At 45.6% G+C, this 20,752-nt stretch overlaps 1 protein-coding gene across 1 annotated transcript in view; it reads right to left on the minus strand.

The window, feature by feature from the left end:
• The window catches only part of LOC130121882 (nucleus accumbens-associated protein 2), a 31,308-nt gene extending 11,003 nt beyond the window's left edge, over window positions 1-20,305 (minus strand). Inside the window, exon 1 of the mRNA XM_056290831.1 lies at window positions 20,131-20,305. The gene's annotated coding sequence lies outside the window, so the exon portion shown is untranslated. The remainder of the gene's footprint in view (window positions 1-20,130) is intronic.
• Window positions 20,306-20,752: the final 447 nt, after the last annotated feature.

A 20,752-nucleotide genomic window follows, 5' to 3' on the forward strand; every position in this document is an offset into this window, starting at 1 on the left:
ACAAAGAAAATATGCATATTCTTGTGCATTACACGGAAGTGCACACATATGGTTGCATGCCTACACACACAAACACAAACACAAACACAGAACCACATATAAACACACAAAAACTCTCAAAACTCCCCCACACTGAATATAGACTTTGCACAGCTGTTAAAAAAAACACAAAAAAACCCATAAAAAACAAAAACATTGTTTACCCAACGAGAGAGATAGAGTGTGTATATGTGTGTGTGTGTTTGTTTATTTATTAGAGTGTGGTCTCTTCACCTGTGTGTGTTCATGTCTCTGATTCCGATTATGTGCAATATATATATACGTGTGTGTGCATGTGTGCACGTGTACGTGTGTAAGAAACAGAGAGAGAGAGAGAGAGAGAGAGAGAGAGAGAGAGAGAGAGAGAGAGAGAGAGAGAGAGAGAGAGAGGGAGACGGAGAGAGAGAGAGAGAGAGAGAGAGAGGGAGACGGAGAGAGAGAGAGAGAGAGAGAGAGAGAGAGAGAGAGAGAGAGAGAGAGAGAGAGAGAGAGAGAGAGAGAGAGAGAGAGAGAGGGAGACGGAGAGAGAGCGAGAGAGAGAGAGAGAGAGAGAGAGAGAGAGAGAGAGAGAGAGAGAGAGAGAGAGAGAGAGAGAGAGAGAGAGAAAGAGAGTTTGTTTGTTTAGTGTTTGTTTGTTTGTTTGTTTATTGGCGTGTGGTCTCTTCACTTGTGTGTGTGTTCCAATTCCAGTTGTGTGCACTTGCCTTTCCTTCTCAAAGTTTCCAGGATAACAAGTGTGCATTTATAATCATGATTTCTTTATCTGGCTGTGACTTATGATACTATGTGTGTGTGTGTGTGTGTGTGTGTGTGTGTGTGTGTGTGGGTGTGTGGGTGTGTGTGGGTGTGTGTGTGGGTGTGTGTGCACGCGCACACAAAAATGCAGTTTCTGGGGCCTGATAGCAGCTGCCATTTGCTATGTTGGAATGTGTTACATCCACTTTCATCATAGTCATACCTACAGTCTGATTACAAATCAGAAGATATAAGACCATTCACCAGATGGCTTCAGCAACTTGTACACATGCACGCACACACACACACACACACACGCACACACACGCACACACACGCACGCACACACACATGCTTGCTTGCTGGTAGTCCATTGAATCCGATGATGACACCGCTACTCTTTAACAGTGAGTTCTTTGATGACTGTAGAGTCCAATTCTTGTTCCATAAGTTTTATTGCATGTTGGGCATATGAAGTCTGAGTTAGTGGGGGCAGGCATGGTTGTGTGTCTCCTTAGACTTTTCTGTTTTTTTTTTTACATTCCTCTCAATTTCCAGCTGTTCTATACCTCTGTGGCAGATCTCCCGCCAGTTGGAATGGTTGATGGCAGCTTGCTCCAGTCTCAAGCAGTCAACAAAACACTTCCCATACAGCTTCACAGCTGTATAGGAGAGTTTTGATGCAGACGGCTTTGTAAATGGTAATTTTGGTGTGCAGGTGGAGGTGCTTGTTTTGGAAGACCTTACTTCGGAGTTTACTGAAGGCTACAGTGGCTTGTTTGATTCTATTACGAGTTTCGTGATCAGTGTTGCAGCCCTCAAAAAGGATGCTGCCCCGGTATTTGAAAGATGGAGCAACTGACAGTGGTTGGTGTTCCATAGTGAAGAAAGGCATAGTGGGTGGGGGGCTGGACTTCAATTGGCATAACACCTCAGTTTTGGTGGTGCTGACTGATAGACCCAGCCTGCTGTAGGCATTCCCAACTGCGACACGGATGACTTGCAGTTCTTCTGGTGTGTGAGCTACAAGAGAGCAGTCATCAGCGTACTGCAGCTCAAGGACGTGCACTGCAGACAAATTAGTGGTTGCCTGGAACCGTTGGACGTTGAAGAGGTTTCCATCTAAACTCTGTTGTTCTCCCACTACTGTCGTGCAGGTCTTTATAAAAAAGTTTTGTGACACATTGGAGGTAAATGTTGAAGAGTACTGGTGCCAGCACACACCCCTGCCTCACTCCAGTGTACACATTAAACGGCGCTGATTCCTGTCTTCCTATGGCCACCCGTGCCACCATCTCATCATGGAACTGTGATAGAATGTTCACAAATTTGCTTGGACAGTCAAACTTTCTCAGGATTTTTCAAAGTAGCTCTTGATTCACAGTGTCAAAAGCTTTGGAGAGGTTGACAAAAGCCATGACAAGGTCCTGAAGTTGTTCGCGGCACTTTTCTTTTAGCTGTCTTACTGTGAAAATCATATCCACAGTACTCCTGTTCTTCCTAAACTGCACTGTGACTCTGGCAGCAGATGGTTTGTCAAGTGCATCACCATCCTGCATAGCATGACCTTTGCTAGGAACTTGCCTGCAACAACGAGTAGGGATATGCCATGACCGTTGTTGCAGATGGATTTATCACCTCTGTTTTTATACGAGGTGACAATTTTAGCATCCCTCCATTGTTGAGCGACACGCTCCTGGTCCCAGCCCTGCAGGATGTACTGATAGATCATTCTGGTGCACAAGTATCCTTGTTTTAGTAGTTCTACTGAGATACCATCACTGCCAGGTGATGTATTGTTCTTGAGGGAGTTGATGGATGCAAGTGCTTCTTGAAAAGTTGGTGAGTGGTCAAGGTCTGGGATGGGCAGATGAATTAGCAGCTCTTCCAGGATAGATTGGTCAGTTTCTGAGTGCTGGTTAAATAGGACTTCAAAACGTTCAGCCCACCTTGCTAGGATCCGCTTTTGGTCTTTCAGAGTTGTCAGTCCATCTGCTGATTTTAAGGGTGTGATAGAGCAGTTCCTCTGGCCATATATAGTCTTTATAGAATTGTAAAAGTTGTGCATATCAATTCTGTCAGCATATGATTGAATCTCGTGAGCTTTGTTCATCCACCATATGTTTTGCAGAATGTGCAAGGTGATTTGTACCGCCTTACGTGCTGTCTGCCACTGCTGCCAAAATATGGCAGATGTAGGGCAGTTGAAAGTAGCCCTGTGTGCCTTATGCATGGTTTCCAGCGGGATGTGATGGTGTCAGAGTTCTCGTCGAACCAGTCCTGATGTTTTCTGGCTCTGTAGCCTATAGAGTCAATTGCAGCTTGATGTAGCATTGAGGTTTGGGAGGTCCATTTCTGATCCATGGAATTGTCAGAACCCAGAATGGTCTCAAAATCTAGTGCCATCATGCCTACAGAGTGACAAAACCCATTCTGTGCTAGGGGCTGACTTCAATTTAGCATAGTTCAGTTGCTTTTTCATGGGCTTCTTGAGATGCTGTGGGGGGCGCACTTTGATGTGGAGCGTGGTCATGATCAGGCGGTGATCCGTCCAGCATTCTGCACCTCACATGGCCCTGGTTAGCAAGACATCACTAGTGTCAGTATGTCTTGTTATGATATAGTTAATCAGGTGCCAATGTTTAGATCGTGGGTGCATCCAGGATTTTTTTTGCATTTGGTCTTCTGCAGAAACAGTGTGTTCGTAATGGTGAGGTCATGCTCTGCACAAAGTGCTAGCAGCCTCAGACCATTTGCATTAACCTGATAAACCTGATTTGCCCCTGGGGATGAATAAAGTATTCTGATTCAACGCCAAGCTTATCCAGTACTCCACTCCACATACTGTTGTTCTTTCCTACCCTAACATTAAAGTCTCCCAGAAGAAGGATCTTGCCCATTTTGGGATACGATGAAGGGCCTCATCTAGTTGCTGGTAAAAGCGGTCCTTTACATTATTGTCAGATGGTAGAGTTAGTGCATATTCACTTAACAGAGTGGCATAGCGTGCCTTTGCTAGGGGGATACGGCGCATCATACGCCTCTCACTTAGTCTGATGGGTGTTTCAGTGAGGCTGGGTAGAATGCTGTTCTTGATTGTCAGTCCAACACCATGCTGATGTTGTCTGCCAAGGGGATAGCCTCTCCAGAAAAAGGTTACCCTCCTCCTTCCTCTCTCAAGGAGCCTTCACCCAGAAGCCTGGTTTTGCTTAGAGCAGCAATGTCCACATTGTAGCATCCAAGTTCCTCAGCAATCAGCACAGTCCTTTGATGTGGTCTGTTGCCATCATTATCAAGGACAGTCCTAAAATTCCATGTTGCCAATTTGAATGGGATCATTTTCTGGTTTTAACCACAGGAAGGAATTCCCGGCAGGCGCCTTAACCTACCCAGGAGGTTGGTTAAGTGGACAATTGTAAGGCCAACTTTTCTAGAGCCCTTCCTAATTGGGGTGAGCAGTGTGGTCCCTAAATAGGGCTACTCAGTCACATGGGGGTTTGCTGAATATATAGCTGCCACTCAATCCCAGCTGCTAGCGACCATATACCCCGTGCTGCTGATGTGCAGGGCTCTGACTAGGAGCTCCTAGGCCAATTCTACCCTGCTCCCATTACCAGACACCCCAACATCACCTGAGTTCAACCAGATATAAGGCCAGATATTTTACACCATGGTCAGAGGTGGAGACCTACACAAATAGATTTTTAGAGTGCCACAGGGGGCGCACAGTCCTCAGTAGCACTGTCTTTGCCATGACAGGTTGGTCCTGGTGGCAAGGGCTTATACTCAGGATGGCCAGTCCCCCATCATGACTGCAGGAGGCTGCTGGAAACTCCAGACTGTCGAAGAACCGCCTAATGTGTGCCGCCAAACACGTTGCTTTTCTCTCGGGGTGTGCTCCCCTAGCCTCCCCTAGCCTTTGTCTCAATAGACTTCCCACAAGGCAGCGGGGCAGTGGTTCGCTATGAACAGCCTCTGAGGACCACTGCAGCTCCGAGATCTCCTACCAAGTTTCACTGAGGCCGTGAGGCACCCAGTTACCGTGTGTGGCCAGAAGGAGGCCTGGCAGGGGTCTTGGTGAAGGAGAGGCTATGTACTGGCAAGGGAAGGCTTACGCACTGGGCTACTTGTTCACCACAAGGTCTAGTCAGTGGCAGCAAGCTGTAAGCGAGTGGTTAGAAAAGCAGGTGGTGGGCGTCCGGGTAGTATAGCGGTCTATTCCGTTGTCTACCAACACAGGGATCGCCGGTTCGAATCCCTGTGTTACGGGCGTCCCTACAGACACAGTTGGCCATGTCTGCGGGTGAGAAGCCGGATGTGGGTATGTGTCCTGGTCGTTGCACTAGCGCCTCCTCTGGTCAGTCAGGGCGCCTGTTCAGGGGGGATGGGGAGCTGGGGGGAATAGCTTGATCTACATCCCCCTGGCGAAACTCCTGACTGTCAGGTGAAAAGAAGCGGCTGGCGACTCCACATGTATCAGAGGAGGCAGGTGGTAGTTTGCAGCCCTCCAGCCCGCGACCGGGGCGAAAGAATGGGGTAATTGGCAGGATACAATTGGGAAGAAAAAGGGGGAACCCCCCCCAAAAAGAAAAGAAAATCAATGCAAGCATGCCTCTTTCCTCTACTGCACTACTCCACCAGACGCATCACATCACCTCACACACTCTCTCTCTCTCTCTCTCTCTCTCTCTCTCTCTCTCTCTCTCTCTCTCTCTCTCTCTCTCTCTCTCTCTCTCTCTCTCTCTCTCTCTCTCTCTCTCTCTCTCTCTCTCTCTCTCTTTCTCTCCCAAAAACTTTACTATCTAGCTTTATTGCTCCAAATCGAATAAGTGACAATAGCTTAACATTAAAGTTAAAAAAAAGAATCAGAATACTTTATTCATTCTAATTCTGATTCTGATTCAATAGCGTCACATTAAAATAAAAAAAATAAAAAACTACGTCGTCCATGAATTCTGCCGATATGTGACGTAGTGTTGCACCTCCCTTAAGGTCAGCCTTGAGTTGTGTTAGACTAACTTGAATTCAGAGGCAATCTGACAAAATACGAGTTTTAATGTCGCTCAGCAAGGAACCAGGCCAAACAGCCAATCATCAGACTATCGCGACGTTTAACGTGACATATAAGGTTGACCAAAATGTCACTGACGACAATCCACAACATCAGTTTTACGTGGAATTTTTTTTTAAGCGAGCTGCCGCTAGACGGACTCTTTTCTTCTTCTTCTTTCTTTCTTGCTCATGTTGCCTCTATACAATCTCAATATGGACAATCCCCTCTTTATAAATATTCAGATCCTGCAGTTGTTCTCATGTCTAAAGTGTACCAGACAACAGATTCTATCCACGTTGAGACGGCAACGCTCCCTGGCAACAGTTCTACCAATCGGGACGGAGCGGGTGTCTGCCTGACTCTATGTCTGAGTATCATTATGCGATGTCGAGAGAGGAGAAGAGAAAGGAGCTACTTATCACTGCTTATAATGCAACATCTTTCTCTGTGCACAGACCCCGCCGGGAGAAGTCGTCTGCACAAACTCAGGATCAGAATCGTCCTTTTATTTATTTTTAAAAAAAAATGTTCTCCCTATGAATCACGCAGTTATGTAACAAGCAGACAACTACTAAGTGATTTGTGGTGGGCTGAATATTGTCTGGTAGCTTTCCACTTGTATTCACTCAATATGCACTAATAGTGTAATAGAAAATGCGACTAACTCAAGGCTAGCCCTTCGCTCGTAATAGAGTGCGGTCTGCGCCGAAGTAGAACCCGTGCTGTGATACATGATGGCTTCACATGCCCAACTTTATGCCACATAAGTGCATTGTCTCTAGGCAGCAAAATGACCAATATACTGTATTGTCTGCAGCTACTCTCATTAGCTGCCACCTCCCATTTCTCCTGAGTTTAATGGAGCTAAACGCTTGACTGTTGATTGCTAGACTGCAACCCTGCGCACACACACACCAACACACCCACAACATACTCAAACCGCAAAGGCAGCCATGACATATAATGGAGCAGCGGTGGATGTGTAACAGCTCTGGGGAAATATATATGTGTGTGTGTGTGTGTGTGTGTGTGTGTGTGTGTGTGTGTGTGTGTGTGTGTGTGTGTGTGTGTGTGTGTGTGTGTGTGTGTGTGTGTGTGATTATTAAACCTTAGGCAGCTAAAACGCTACCGTTTCACAGCAGTCGGCGACTTTAAGAAGTAAATTTGTGACGTCCGACTACTTCTCCCAAATTCCTACAGTTCTAGGCGGATGAGTGTGTGTGTGCATGAGAGAAAGAGAGGACAAGAAAGAGGAGGAGAGGGATGGAGTGGCGTGGGGGGGTGCAGGAGTGTTTAAGCGTGTGTGTGTGTGTGAGAGAGAGAGAGAGGGAAAGCTTACACGCTCTTGAGGCAACGGCATCACTAATGGAGTCCAAGTGGCTGTGGGAGGTAAACAAACAAACCCTAGCAATGCCTGCCACATCAAACTAAACCCCACCGACTACGACAACAGGACGGCAGCATATATCCACGCACACGCACACGCACACACCCACATAAGCCCATCTAACTACACACATGCATGCTGGCTATTGGGTTTATTGCCAAGAGATGAGAAGAGCAGGAGGAGGAGGAAAGGTATGGCACAAAAGGAAGAATAAGTGGTAGCAAAGGAGTTAGAGAGTAAGAAATAAAAAAAAAAAGGGGTAGGAGGGGAGAAACGGAGAAGGATGAGAGTAATATCAGCTAGACAAGAAAGGGTGATCAGGAGGGGTCAAAGGGGGCGTCCGGTTGGCGAAGCGATCTATTCCGTTGCCCAACCAACTCAGGGATCGCCGGTTCGAATCTCCGTGTTGGTTGGGCGTCCCTACAGACACAATTGGCCGTGTCTGTGGGTGGGAAGCCGGATGTGGGTATGTGTCCTGCTCGCTGCACTAGCGCCTCCTCGGGGCGTCTGTCCGGAGGGGATAACATGATCCTGCCACGCGTTACGTCCCCCTGGCGAAACTCCTCACTGTCAGGGGAAAAGAAGTGTCTGGTGACTCCACATGTATCGGAGGAGGCATGTGGTAGTCTGCAGCCCTCCCCGGATCGGCAGAGGGGGTGGAGCAGCGACCGGGATGGCTCGGAAGAGTGGGGTAATTGGTCCAAGTACAAATGGAAGAAAAAAAGGGGGGGGGGGTCCAAAAAAAGAAAAAGAAAAAGAGACAGTTAAGAGAGACGAGGGTTAGTTGGGGAGAAACTGTGAAGTTGCATCATATAGGAAAACACATTTTGATTGTTTCCTTGGAAGAGGACATGAGTGGCAGGATATTCCCCCCTACTCTAGCCTAAAAACGGCTCGAAAGAGTGGGGTAATTGGCCAGATACAATTAGGGAGAAAAAGGAGGGGGGGAAGGGTCAAAGGACAGTAAAACTAAGGAGAAGAGAAGTATACACTATAGGAGGAGAGAAAGAAGAGACAGTGTAGGAACCATGTTAAGTTTGATAAGTTATGGGTCTTTTTGGTGAACTGTGCCCACACCTCCATAGTTACACATCTTAATTTCAGTACTTTAATATTATTTGTGTCGTTTACATTTATGCAATGGGCTACGTCGTGTGTGCCTCTTCACACCGGACGAGGGTATACAGGTGTGCCTGACCCTGAAGATGGGATAGTTGCGGGTGCGAGTGCAGTCTCTAAGCATGCACTATAGCAGCTATGTATACACCACCTATGTAGAAAACGAGAAGACCAAGCACCACTTCAATAAGTCCTTTAGCTCATCCTTTATGCATATCAAAGAAGGTTGAATCAGTTCATCTGGATACAATGTTTCTAAACATTGTATCCAGAAGAACTGATTCAACCTTCTTTGATTTTCTTACCTGGATTATTGAGCAAGGCACCAACGAATTATTTGATGCACACGTTAATCATGTTGCATCAAAAACTCAGTGTTGGCACAAAAAAAAAAAGAAAAAAAGAAAAAAGAAAGAGGAACACTTTAGCTACAACTAACGGAAACAAAAAAAGCAAAGAAAGAACAAAAAAGACGCGGGTCGGAGTGACTCCTGTACATCTTTCCATTTTCTAATCTTTCTTTTTGCTGGGAAGATTTCTACTCCCACAATGAACCAGTAACACTCCGTTCGGAGCTTGAATGCTTCGAAGTGAATGACTTGGTATGTAATTTGATTTTAAATAGTTGCAGTTGTTGTCTATTCCACTCAGCGGGGCAAGAAACAAAGCCGAGGGATATCAACAAACTGAGAGATAATGTTCCAGTCAGCACAGATTCCACCTCCACATCACGCTGCTGCAAAACGCTCGCTAATTCACACACCGACTCCCCTACTCTCGAAACAGGCCCAGAACACAAAGACATGATGGAAAGGATGAGGATAAAATAAAGCAAACCGGTTTGACATGAAAACGAAAAACGGAGGTGTGCAAAAGTATTGTAACGTGCATGGATAAGTAGACACATTGGCCCTTGGCTAATGGGTCTGACCCTTAGTTAGCGATGTCTCCCGCGGTGCGGGTGATACGGGTTCGCGTCCCGGCTGCGGCAGTTCCTGTGGTTGCCCACCCCCCCCGAATTCGCTACATTGGTGTCAGAAGTGGGATGGTGAGACTGTAAAGCCATCGGAAGCGCGTGCGCCCAGAGGCGTGAGGGAGCTGATATGCTGAGGCGTGGGGACGCGGTTCCCGAAGGGGGGGGGGGGGGGTAGTGTAACGTGCATGGATAAGTAGACATGTCGGCCCTTGGCTAGTCGACTGGTTAGCGTGGTCGCTTGCGGAGCGGGAGACACGGGTTCGCATCCCGGCTGTGGCGACGGTCTCCCCGACTGCCCCCCCGAATTCGCTACAGTATAGATATAATCGGGTGAGTTTACAGATAATGTTAAACTGCCATTGCAGCACTACGGAGTGTGGGAGGTAATTCGAATCCCATTTAGCCAAGTGTGACATCGAAGCAGCAATAAAACTCAGATCCCAATCGCCACAAGACGACTTAATTTTAGCAAACACTGACACAAAAAAAGCACAAATTACCAAATTAGCTGCTGAAAAGGGGGGGGGGGATAGAAAGGGAGAAAGAATGAGTTATGCGCGATTTGTAAAAAAATATGCACGGTGCAGTATAAATGCTGTGACATCTCATATTTTGGGATGCATTTTCTGAAGTATTAGTCCCATGTGAGGACATCTGCACACAGTGGCGGCCCGGCTATTAAAACCCTAAAACAAAACCATACATCTGTTCATGTTTCCACTACACAGGCAAGTAGAAACCACAGTCGTGCAGCGCAACAGTATTATTTCAAGTTCCTACACTGAACCGTAATTATTCAACTCTCACAGGGCTTTGTGAGCAATTCTCTTAAAAACCAGTCAACAAGAGTGAGGTGAAATTCTTTTCGATAAAAAAAAATCATTGCAAGAAAAACACCCATCTTTAAGTGTGCTTTCTACCCATATGACGGGTAAACGGATTTTTAGGCTTGAGTAGGCGGGAATATCTTGCCACTGATGTCCTCTTCCAAGGAAACAATCAAAATGTGTTTTCCTATATGATGCAACTTCACAGATTCTCCCCAACTAACCCTCGTCTCTCTTAACTTTCTCTTTTTCTTTTTTGGATCCCTCCCCCTCCCTTTTTCTTCCATTTGTACTTGGACCAATTACCCCACTCTTCCGAGCCATCCCGGTCACTGCTCCACCCCCTCTGCCGATCCGGGGAGGGCTGCAGACTACCACATGCCTCCTCCGATACATGTGGAGTCGCCAGCCACTTCTTTTCACCTGACAGTGAGGAGTTTCGCCAGGGGGACGTAGCGCGTGGGAGGATCAAGTTATTTCCCCCCTCCTCACCGAACAGGCGCCCCGACCGACCAGAGGAGGCGCTAGCGCAGCGACCAGGAAACATACCCACATCCGGCGTCCCACCCGGCCAGTTGTGTCTGTAGGACGCCCGACCAAGCCGTAGGTAACACGGGGATTCGATCCGGCGATCCCCGTGTTGGCAGGCAACGGAATAGACTGCTACGCTACCCGGACGCCCCTATCTGTCTGATACCCGTCGATGTGATCTTAGTCTGGAGAAGGCACACACCGCTGAATGGCCGAAGTGACTCTCTAAATGTCATCGATTGCCATTGGAAGAGCGATTAAGCTAGGTGTAAAATAGTTAATTAGTGAAAAAAGGGTAAAATGGCTTGAAATGAGAGGATGTGATTATGTGGTCTTACTTTTAAAGAAGCACAAAATAAAATGTCCCTTTAGCATGCAAATAAGCTATGGTATGGGCATGCTGGCATGTATGTGTGTTGTGCAGAATGGGAGAACATAGGTGTGCATGTTTGTGCATTTCCTTGTGTAACTGTGTGCCCTTCAGTAAAGACAACACTACACTGTACCCCGTATCACCCTATGCACGGTTAACTAGTTTACCCCACTAACAAAAGAGAAGGTTTTATTCCTCTCCTCTTCAGTTACCTATTTTTGAGGACGGCCAACCCAAATTCCGAGTTAACAAATATTACTCGCTGAGCTAAAGAGCAGACAAGAAATGTGTCTGCCCACTGCATGTTGAGACAAAATGAGATAAATGACATAGCAACCAAGAGAGTTGGGGAAAAAGAAAAAAGAAGAAAAAAAAACAGGAATGTTTGAGGCAATGGCATGTAAAATTAAAGAAGTGTATTTGGCACAATGGCAGACAGTGAGTGAAGGAACGAGCAGCCATAAGAAGGGGGGAGAGAGGGGGGAGCAGAAAGAGACAAAGACAAAAAAGAGAGGAGACGGAAAGAGAGAAAAAGAAACATGCGTACTTGTACATTCCGCACCCTTCTAAGCCGAGCGGTTCTACCATGTGACACATACGTGACATCAGAGTCCAATATGGCTGGTGGAGGAGCTCAGTGCAAAAAAAAGGAGGGCACATCATTCAGCATCAGTGCTCCACTGTCTGCAGATACCAGCGAACACACATAGGCACACGCGCGCGCGCGCACACACACACACACACACACACACAGCCCTGCACACATCAACTGAGCGTTCCCTGTATATTTTTGAATTAGAGCAGACAATGCTTTAATTCATCTGCTTGTATGGAAACCTTTGAGACGGAAACAGACGCGGCTTGATATCAAAATTATTATTGTAATTCGAAGGGACGTTACATGATATACTGTGAATATTTTCAATAAGGACACGCTTTTTTTGCAAGAGTTATAACGTCGACAATAATCTGTCGCCCCAGAATACACACGAAAATGGGCACACACACACACACACACACGTGCACGCACACACACGCACGCACGCACACATTTTACTGTTACCGAAGAATCTCCATGTCAGCACCAGACCAAGCTAGCTCAGTACTATGACAGCTCCACCCCTCCCACACTCCACATGTACACGTGCTCAAATGACATGTCACCTTGGATAACCTCGCCGTCACACCGCTAAATCACTGAAAAGTCTCCCGGCCCCCCCCCCCAAATAAAGCCCGAGTCTGTTTATCGCCGTCCCTAGTCTTGAGCTGGATTAACAATATGGAAATAGACAATATGTCAGAAATCAGCAGGAGTGTTAAGACGGCCCGTGCGTGTGCGTGCGGCGGCAGACTGGGCCATGTGCTGAATGTACCGACCAGATAGCCCGCAGTTCTCACCCAGCAGATGCACAGCTCCATGCTACTGTTTCTTATCTGGCAGTTCAAAGCGAAAGTGGGAAAGACTGCTTCATCGGTGGCATTGTGTAATGTCGTCTACTTTTGTTTTTTTTTTTTTTTTTTAGATTTCGACACAATACTAGTCATCTATTCGGGGGGGGGGGATTTAAGAGGAAAAACAACATCAATATTACTGGTCTTACTTACTGTTAAATAACGTGTATAAATACCAGTGAATAGTACAATTGCAGCAGTTTGCTCACAGTGCCAAAAAAAGGGGGAAAAAAACCGACTTCAAACTTAAAGTTTCCAACAATAAAACATGTTACTGACCCGTAACTGTCGGGAGAAAATTAAAAGTTTAAGTGGCACTCAACTCCTTTGGTGAGGAGAATTCCACCAAGAGCATCAGGTAATGCTGAGGTAATTGCTAACGCATGTTAGCTGTGGAGGTGGAAGGGGCTTTTCTGGTTGTGGGGGTTGTGTGGTGCAAACCACCCGCCTCAGATTCCTGTCTTTTTCCACTGGCCCACACTGGCATTCTACCAGGGCTCTTAGGACATGCGGAGCACATACAGGACAAGTCGTTGCTAAAGAGGGTCAGCCTTTTTTTTTGCTCACTTTTATCTTATTCATTCATTTGAAACAATTACTTCCCGGGGGGAATTCCTTGGATTTGATTGAGGCTACAATTCTACACCAACATGCTACTGTAAAATTTAGATCATTTGCAAAGCTCTTCTTCTACAGTCTGTGTGCGTGCGCATGCGCATGCGTGAGTGCATGTGCATATGTGCGTGTGTGAGCATAAATAATCTGCTGAGATACGACGTCCATCTTTCATGCAAAGTCTAATGATGTCTTCTTAATGAAACCCCAAGGAACTAAATTAATTGTGTTATCCATTCAGGCTGCCGAGCTCTCAGCCCAAAAACCAAGGTATTATGAAAATAATGGGAGATAAAAAAAAACTGTTTAGAGCCCACCCATTAAATTTAGACCTATTTAGGTGAACTTTAAACCGCGTGTTCTGATTGTTATGTGCCCTATCCTGAAGTTAATTGATCATTTATGATAATATAACAGGGGGGGGGCACAGTGGCCTAGAGGTCTCACAGCCAGAGGTTCCTGCATACCAGCCCATCTGTGAGGAGTTTGCACATTCTCTCTTGTGTTTGTGTGGATTTCCTCCTCCCGTAGTCCAAATAAATGCACATCAGGTGAACCGGGGTCTTTCATAGGTGTGACTAGTGCGTGAGTGACTGTGGATGTGGGTCCTGTGATGGACTGGCCACCTGTCCAGGGTGTCTCTCTGACTCCTTTTTTTTTTCACTTTCTCCCCAGTTATACTTGGCCAATTGCCCCACTCTTCCGAGCTGTTCCGGTCGCTGCTCCACCCCCTCTGCCGATCCGGGGAAGGCTGCAGACTACCACAAGCCTCCTCTGATACATGTGCAGTTGCCAACTGCTTCTTTTCACCTGACAGCAAGGAGTTTCACCAGGGGGACCTAGCGCGTGGGAGGAACACGCTATTCCTCCCAGTCTACCCTCCCCCTTGAACAGGCGCCGACCAGAGGAGGCGCTAGTGCAGCGACCAGGACACATACCCACATCCGGCCTCCCACCCGCAGATTGTGGCTGTTGGGACGCCTGACCAAGCTGGAGGTAACACGGGGATTCGAACCGGCGATCCCTGTGTTGGTAGACAACGGAATAGACCCCTACACTACCCAGACGCCCCGTCTCTCTGACTGCTGCCCAGGGCCTGCTGGAATAGACTGTGACCTTGAACTGGATTATGTGTTTTTAGTCAATGGATGGATGGATAAAAAAATAAAAAGCATGCAAAACGGCTACACTGACAGTTCAACTGAATGCAAAGAAAACCTAAAGAAAAGCGTCTGGCTTTTCTTCACACAAGTCTTATGAGTAGTATAATGAATATTATAAAAAGGGCTTGAAAATACTGAACTATCGTCGGCGTTGTATTTTAGCCCGGTTTCCTAGTAAAATGAACACCCCCACGAGGGTACGCAGTCTTCGTAAATCTTGAAGCAGAGCTAGTGAAATGAAGAAAAATGACTCCTTTTAAAATTCCCATTAGAAATATCTTTTGTTTTTATCAGTCTGTGAAAATTTAATTGAAGGTTTTTGGGGCTTTCATAGGCAATACCTTGTTTTTCAAGGATAGGGGGGGGGAGACAAAATACCATAAAAGAAGAGTCAAAGATTTTACCAACAAAACTATAAAGTATCATCAAATCCCTAATCTAATTTTCCATCTAGCTTGGGAATGCAATCTCATGACTGTATCAGAAATATATCTACATACTTCTTGGCAGTCTAATTTTTCTTGTATGGGTGCACGCTCTTATTCATGCTGAAATACTTGGAACAATCAAATGTGCACGTGCTCCCTTTCTTTTGAGCTCTAATGCACAGCTGAATGCACAAACACACTCAAACACACTCAAACACACACACACACACACACACACACACACACAGATGTAAAAAAAAAATTTCTCTCAGCCTCACACAAAGAGGTAAACACATATACACACAGGCATAACATTCATGCCATGTGATCTTGCCAGGCGTTATGCCAACAGCCAAACATGTCACTTACCAGAAACCTCTGAGAGTGAGAGCGAGTGAGGGAAAGAAAAAAAAAGAAGAGAGAGAGAGAGAGAGAGAGTGTGAGAGAGAGTTTGTGTCTGTAATTCTGTGAGAGCTCCTTGTCAAGTGTTAGCTACAGTGCATACGCACGGAACATGAAATCTAGCCGTTACAATTATCTGCGACATTCCGGGGTGCAGTTATTTCTGAGAAAAGGGAATCACGTGGTCTTCTTGAGTTTTAATGTGGAATTGCTCTGAAGAACATGCCATGTTTACTGTTCATTGTCTAAGTTCTTGGAAGGCTTCCTGAAAAGCAGAGCAAGAGAGAGAGCTAAAGCACCCCAAATCAACTGCATTTCAAGGCTCCTTAAAGGTTTTTCTTTTGTTAATGTCTCTCGGTCTCCTGCTGGCCTGCTCTCTCAGTATTTCCCTATTTGTTTGCATTTGAACATGTAGATGGACTGCATTTGTGCGTGTTGACAATATTTATCTTTGACAGAAAAGCAGCAAATGTTTTATATGTTTTCATAAAGGCTACTTAAATCTGCAACCACCTCAAATCTACTCTACATCTGAGAAGGAACAGGTACGGACTGTGATTAGCTCTCCCAAATATCAGCCTATCACCTCATCGCTGGTAACAGGGCGGGCTTAAGAAAGCTTGTTTTGATTACCTAAAAAAAAAAAAAAAAAAAAAAGAAAAAGTTAAACCAAATCACATATTAAAGATAAACTGCCTTGCTGTTTTGGCGGTCACGTTTTAGCCCATTAGTAACGCCCCACATAAATTGGGTTGTCACCGACTGTAAAAGCAAATAATTAAGCATTATTCCTCTTGCCAAAAGTTACTCAAACAACATGTTAATTGGAAATAAAGTGTCCACTTCGCCGAGGGACGTTTTAGGACGTTACACTAAAACCGAAGGTGGAGAAGCTAAACAGTTAGCGGCTGGCGGTATCTTCTCTCTCTTTCTGAGACTCTTCTTCTGAATGTGACCAAACATGTTAGGTATTCTGGGAGTTAGCCAGCTAGCGTTAGCTCACCTCCTAGCAATGCTAGCATATCATCCAAGAGCAACATTGCTCGTATATCCTTATTCAGATAAGCTCCCTACCTTCATATAGCAGTTGTGTGGTCAAAACTCACTTTGTTTTAATACGCAAGATCTTCTCCCTACAGTCCGATTGTTACCCGGGCAGGTAAGCTTGTTGTCGAGTCAAACTGGATTTTGTTTTACTTGTAGGCTTGGATTAAGTATCGATTAAGTGCCAACTGATTATTAAACTCAGGTTACCTTGGATTTGTTACTGTCTTGTTTTTTCCCCTTCATCTCTAGGCTATTTCTTGTTTGGTGAAGGCCAACCATAACCCACACACATGGTCTGATGGGTGTTCTTGTTTTCCAAGATACCGTGTTGACTCAGAGTCAATCTAATCACTGAAGCCATTTCTCTACACTTCAACACCTGGTTGATATATAACATCATATCTGTGTTTGATAGAATATGATGCGACAATAATGGATGTTCTCATAACAATTATTCCTTATTTTAAAGACGGAAACAAAACATGTTCTTTCTATCCTCCTACTTGTTTTTCAAACGCCGTGGTACATGCAATGGGTTATCAGTGTGCCCGCGAAAAATGTTCCGAGAAGATACGGCAAACACTTCTGTGTTGACCAAACAGAGCCAATGTCATATTCAACTAGGGACAGTTTGATCAATTCTGCCATCCAAATGCATTCACGTTCACGTCAAGGAAAAACAACACAGATAAAGGGGCTTTCTCCTTCTCGTGCATACAGCCTGCTTACACAGCAGCTTTGGCTTCAGAGTAATGTCTGCTGATGAAGCCACCAACTAACGTGACCTGAAAAAGTCAAATTATGCTCAGGCAAAAAGCATCATGTCCATTTCTAACAGGTGTTATAATGTCAAATTCAATAACAGGATTGAGTTTTACTGATAGAAAGCTATTTTGGGTCGGAGAAGGAGTCAGACTGATGCAACGTGAATTGTCAGTTTTTCAACTCTCAACCTTAATATTTTTCAGTTTGACTTGTCTTTCAAAGTTAAACCTGCCGTCCAGTGACAGACAGCCGTTGCCTTAAACTGTACACGCTAGTATGACAACTTACTACGTTCTGAGTAAATAAAGAAATGCATTATGCTGTACCACAGATCAAGTCATCTCACTACATCACCATTGTCTTGGGACTGACCTCACAAGCAAAAGTGCAAATTTATACATAGAAAAGTGCTCATGGCTTACAAGCATGGGCACGCACACACAGTAAATGGACGATATGGCCTTTTTCATAATGCATGTCTGAAGTGTGGTGCAGCATGTGAGTTAATCGCTTTGGGGAATATCTGAAGCTTTGAAATTAGTTTAGCTCAACGAGTGCTTTAAGGAAGCGTCTGTCAAATGTATATTTAAACATTAGAGCCACTCACTCTGGGTCTGATGTGAATTTAACCCTGTATTAAAAAAAAAACAGAATTCCATGAAAAACGATAAAAAAAATTCTCACCTCACATACTGGCTATCAGTGTTGCAGAGCTTTCAGTAGAGCTCGGGGTAGGTAGGTACCATAAAGCTCAGGCTCTGCTATAACATGCTTTGGAGAAGGTTGCATACCGGGAATATGGCTGTGTATGCCTTTTCACAGTGTATTTCTGCCCATGGCAAGACTGCACGGACAGTCCTGATCTGTTCTTTCCCATATTTGACAAGGAATGGAGCAGGCTGGAGGAACCTGCCTACGTCCCTACTCATCTCTCCCAGTACGCTTGTCGATCACTTGCGAGTATGCATATGTGTGCCATCACTTTTTCTCCCTGACACTCCCTACCTCTAAAGCCCCAGGCCTCCTTGTGGAATGTTCTGTAGTGTGTGGCCTATGGAGGAAGGGCATCCTGGGACACGGTAAGTATACAGACATAAACACACAGTTGTTTAAACATTCGAATACACACACACACACACACACACACACACACACACACACACACACACACACGCACACACACACACACACGCACAAATACAGCTGTTGAGAGCCATCACAAAGTTTTGGCAGGCTTTCAAGTCAAAGACGGGTAGCGTTGAAGGCCTCCGTTTAGAAAGAGAGAAAAAAAGGCCCACACATTTTCCATGTATGTTGTGTTAAACACTGAAGATAGAAACTTGGCAGCACAAACCCACGTTACCCTGAAATGACGTTCCCGGCAATGAGGGGGAGGGAAAATGTCATAAATACCCAGATAAGAGCTGTCCTTATACTGCCTATAGGACACACACCTATGGATACGAATAATTTTAGTCAATCAAAAAATGGAGTGAACAATCCACCCCATTCTTTTTTCTTCTTCTTTTTTTTACGCGTTGCACTGATAAGAGTGAAATTCAGGGGAAAGTGAGACACACAGGTTTCACTGGGCAGAAGATTAGATTGGTGTATAGTATATAACTTAATTTGTGAGAGGCTGAGGGGAAAATGCTCATCTACGAAAACGCTCATATGACTCCGAGAAAGAAGGATCCAAGTTTTGAGCTGCAGTTTACATCCAACCCATTTGACACCTGTTGGGGGGAATGAGTAGATAGGGGAATTGGGGGCAGTGTGTGAGGGGAGGGGGGGGTGTTGGCACAGGTTGCTAGCCATGTTTAGTTACACATGCAGGAGAGGTCCTGCAAACAGGAGGAACCTTCACTCAAATAATGGCTGATTAGCATTAAATAGATCTGATGGGTTACCAGGATGACTTTGTTAAAATTATGGGGTTTTTTTTTGGTAGAAATCTTGAAATATACACATGGGGGGAGAGAGAGAGAGAGCAAGAGAGAGGGGGGGTGATGACAGGAAATTAAGAAACTACCACAAGCTAAATGCTGGTTAGCCTCACATACTGTACTCTCAGACAAGAGGTAAGGAGCCACTGTCTGTATTTAGACAGATGCCAGAGCCCGGGGCTCCTGTAAGGCAAACAGTGGCCCAACAGTCTGCTTGCACCAGGTTATCAAGAACTATAGTGAGGCCAGTAAGGATAACACACTGTGGCCAAAATATCCTATGAAATTTTACCAACGACCTCTTCATTAAGTCTTAATACTGTAAACAGCCACAATAACAGACAACTGAAATGAAGTTGGGTTATTCTATTCTACTGATCATGGACTTTTAGGTGAGATAATCCATAAATAATCTGTTTATCAGCAACTTAAACAGTCCCTCGGAAAAATATCAGGACAGTTCAAATGACTCGGAGAGGAAAAAGTTTTTCTTTCATAAATTATTTGCAGGGTATTAATGAACTATTAATGCCCGGGACACACACACAGGCCCCATGAAAATGCCACAACTTTACAGCCGTGACCACTAAACCGGACAAAGGAGGACAAGATGATAAGTGACTAAAAAAAGAAATAAAAACACTAGACAGAGGTCTTGACTATGTTTACACAGTTGTACGAGCGGCCATGCTTTGTAATAACTTACACTGTAAGATAACAGCAGTAGATATGATGTATTAATATTGATCCACGATGGAGACATGGCTTAATTTCGGGGTTGTGCGTGACGTAACGACACAATACCATCTCTCTCTGCTCGTCCCGTTCATGTGTTGACACGGACGTTGCATGTCGGGGACTATTTGAAACTCATGCCCCAACATGTTAGCAGGCTATCACAAACTGCATCTTCATCTACAGTAAACAAATTATCGGTTTAAAATCTCCCAGTGGTGGCGTGCCACGGAGGGGGGTGGGGGTTACATCCTAACTGTACAGGCTTGACGTTTCCTACAGGACATCCTAAAAGTTTTAACAGCCCTACTTTTGACACTTCCAACGAAATCAGCCTTTCTGTCTGTAACGTCGGCGTGTTGTTGCGGCAGGCTACCGCAGACGACACGCCGACGACACACACACAGAGAGAGAGAGAGAGAGATGCGAGTGGATAAAACATGGCACAAAAATAGAAAAAAATAGAAAAAAATCTATGCGTCATACAAATCGGGCACCGTAAACACCGAGGCGAGACAAGAGTTGGAACATAATTACCCGATACGTCGCTCCTCCATAAAATGCGGCGATCTGGCGGCGCGGGCCGAGGAGGGCAAAAGCCGCCGTTTGACAGCCTCCTAAAGTTTTGCAGGGTCCGCCAGAGAGTAGGCCCCGGCTTCTTTTCTACCTCGTCTGCCTTTTTTTTTTTCCTCGCTCACTCTATCTTGCCCGCTCGTCCCCCATCACTCTCTATCCCCAACACTCTTCGCGTGCTTCTATCCCTTGGCAGGAAGTGAATGCAGCTCACATGAACAGTATATGAACTGCGTGCAGCCTGACATCATTCAACATTTGGCTACAACAGATTTTTAAAGACACAGACATTTCGGAGGAAAGGTCGGGTTACCGTCGAGCCGCTCGAGCCCGCTGTAGTCCTACGCGGCATTTCTCGACGCGAAAGCGGGTCCGTGTCGCGTACGCGGGGGATCACGCGCCTTCGCGGAACACATGAACTCTGCACTTGGGTCGAGCTTTTAAAGGTGTACCGCAGGTATTTCACTGTTGTTTTTTTTTTTTTGTACTCGGCGCGGGGTGGTGCCGCTTGTTCGAAAACCACCTACAGGAAGCGTTTAGTGAAAGGACAACATAGCAAGCAAGCAAGCGGGCTGTGTTCGGGCTA

Source organism: Lampris incognitus, chromosome 12 (genome assembly GCF_029633865.1).
Source record: "Lampris incognitus isolate fLamInc1 chromosome 12, fLamInc1.hap2, whole genome shotgun sequence".
NCBI classification, from domain to species: domain Eukaryota; kingdom Metazoa; phylum Chordata; class Actinopteri; order Lampriformes; family Lampridae; genus Lampris; species Lampris incognitus.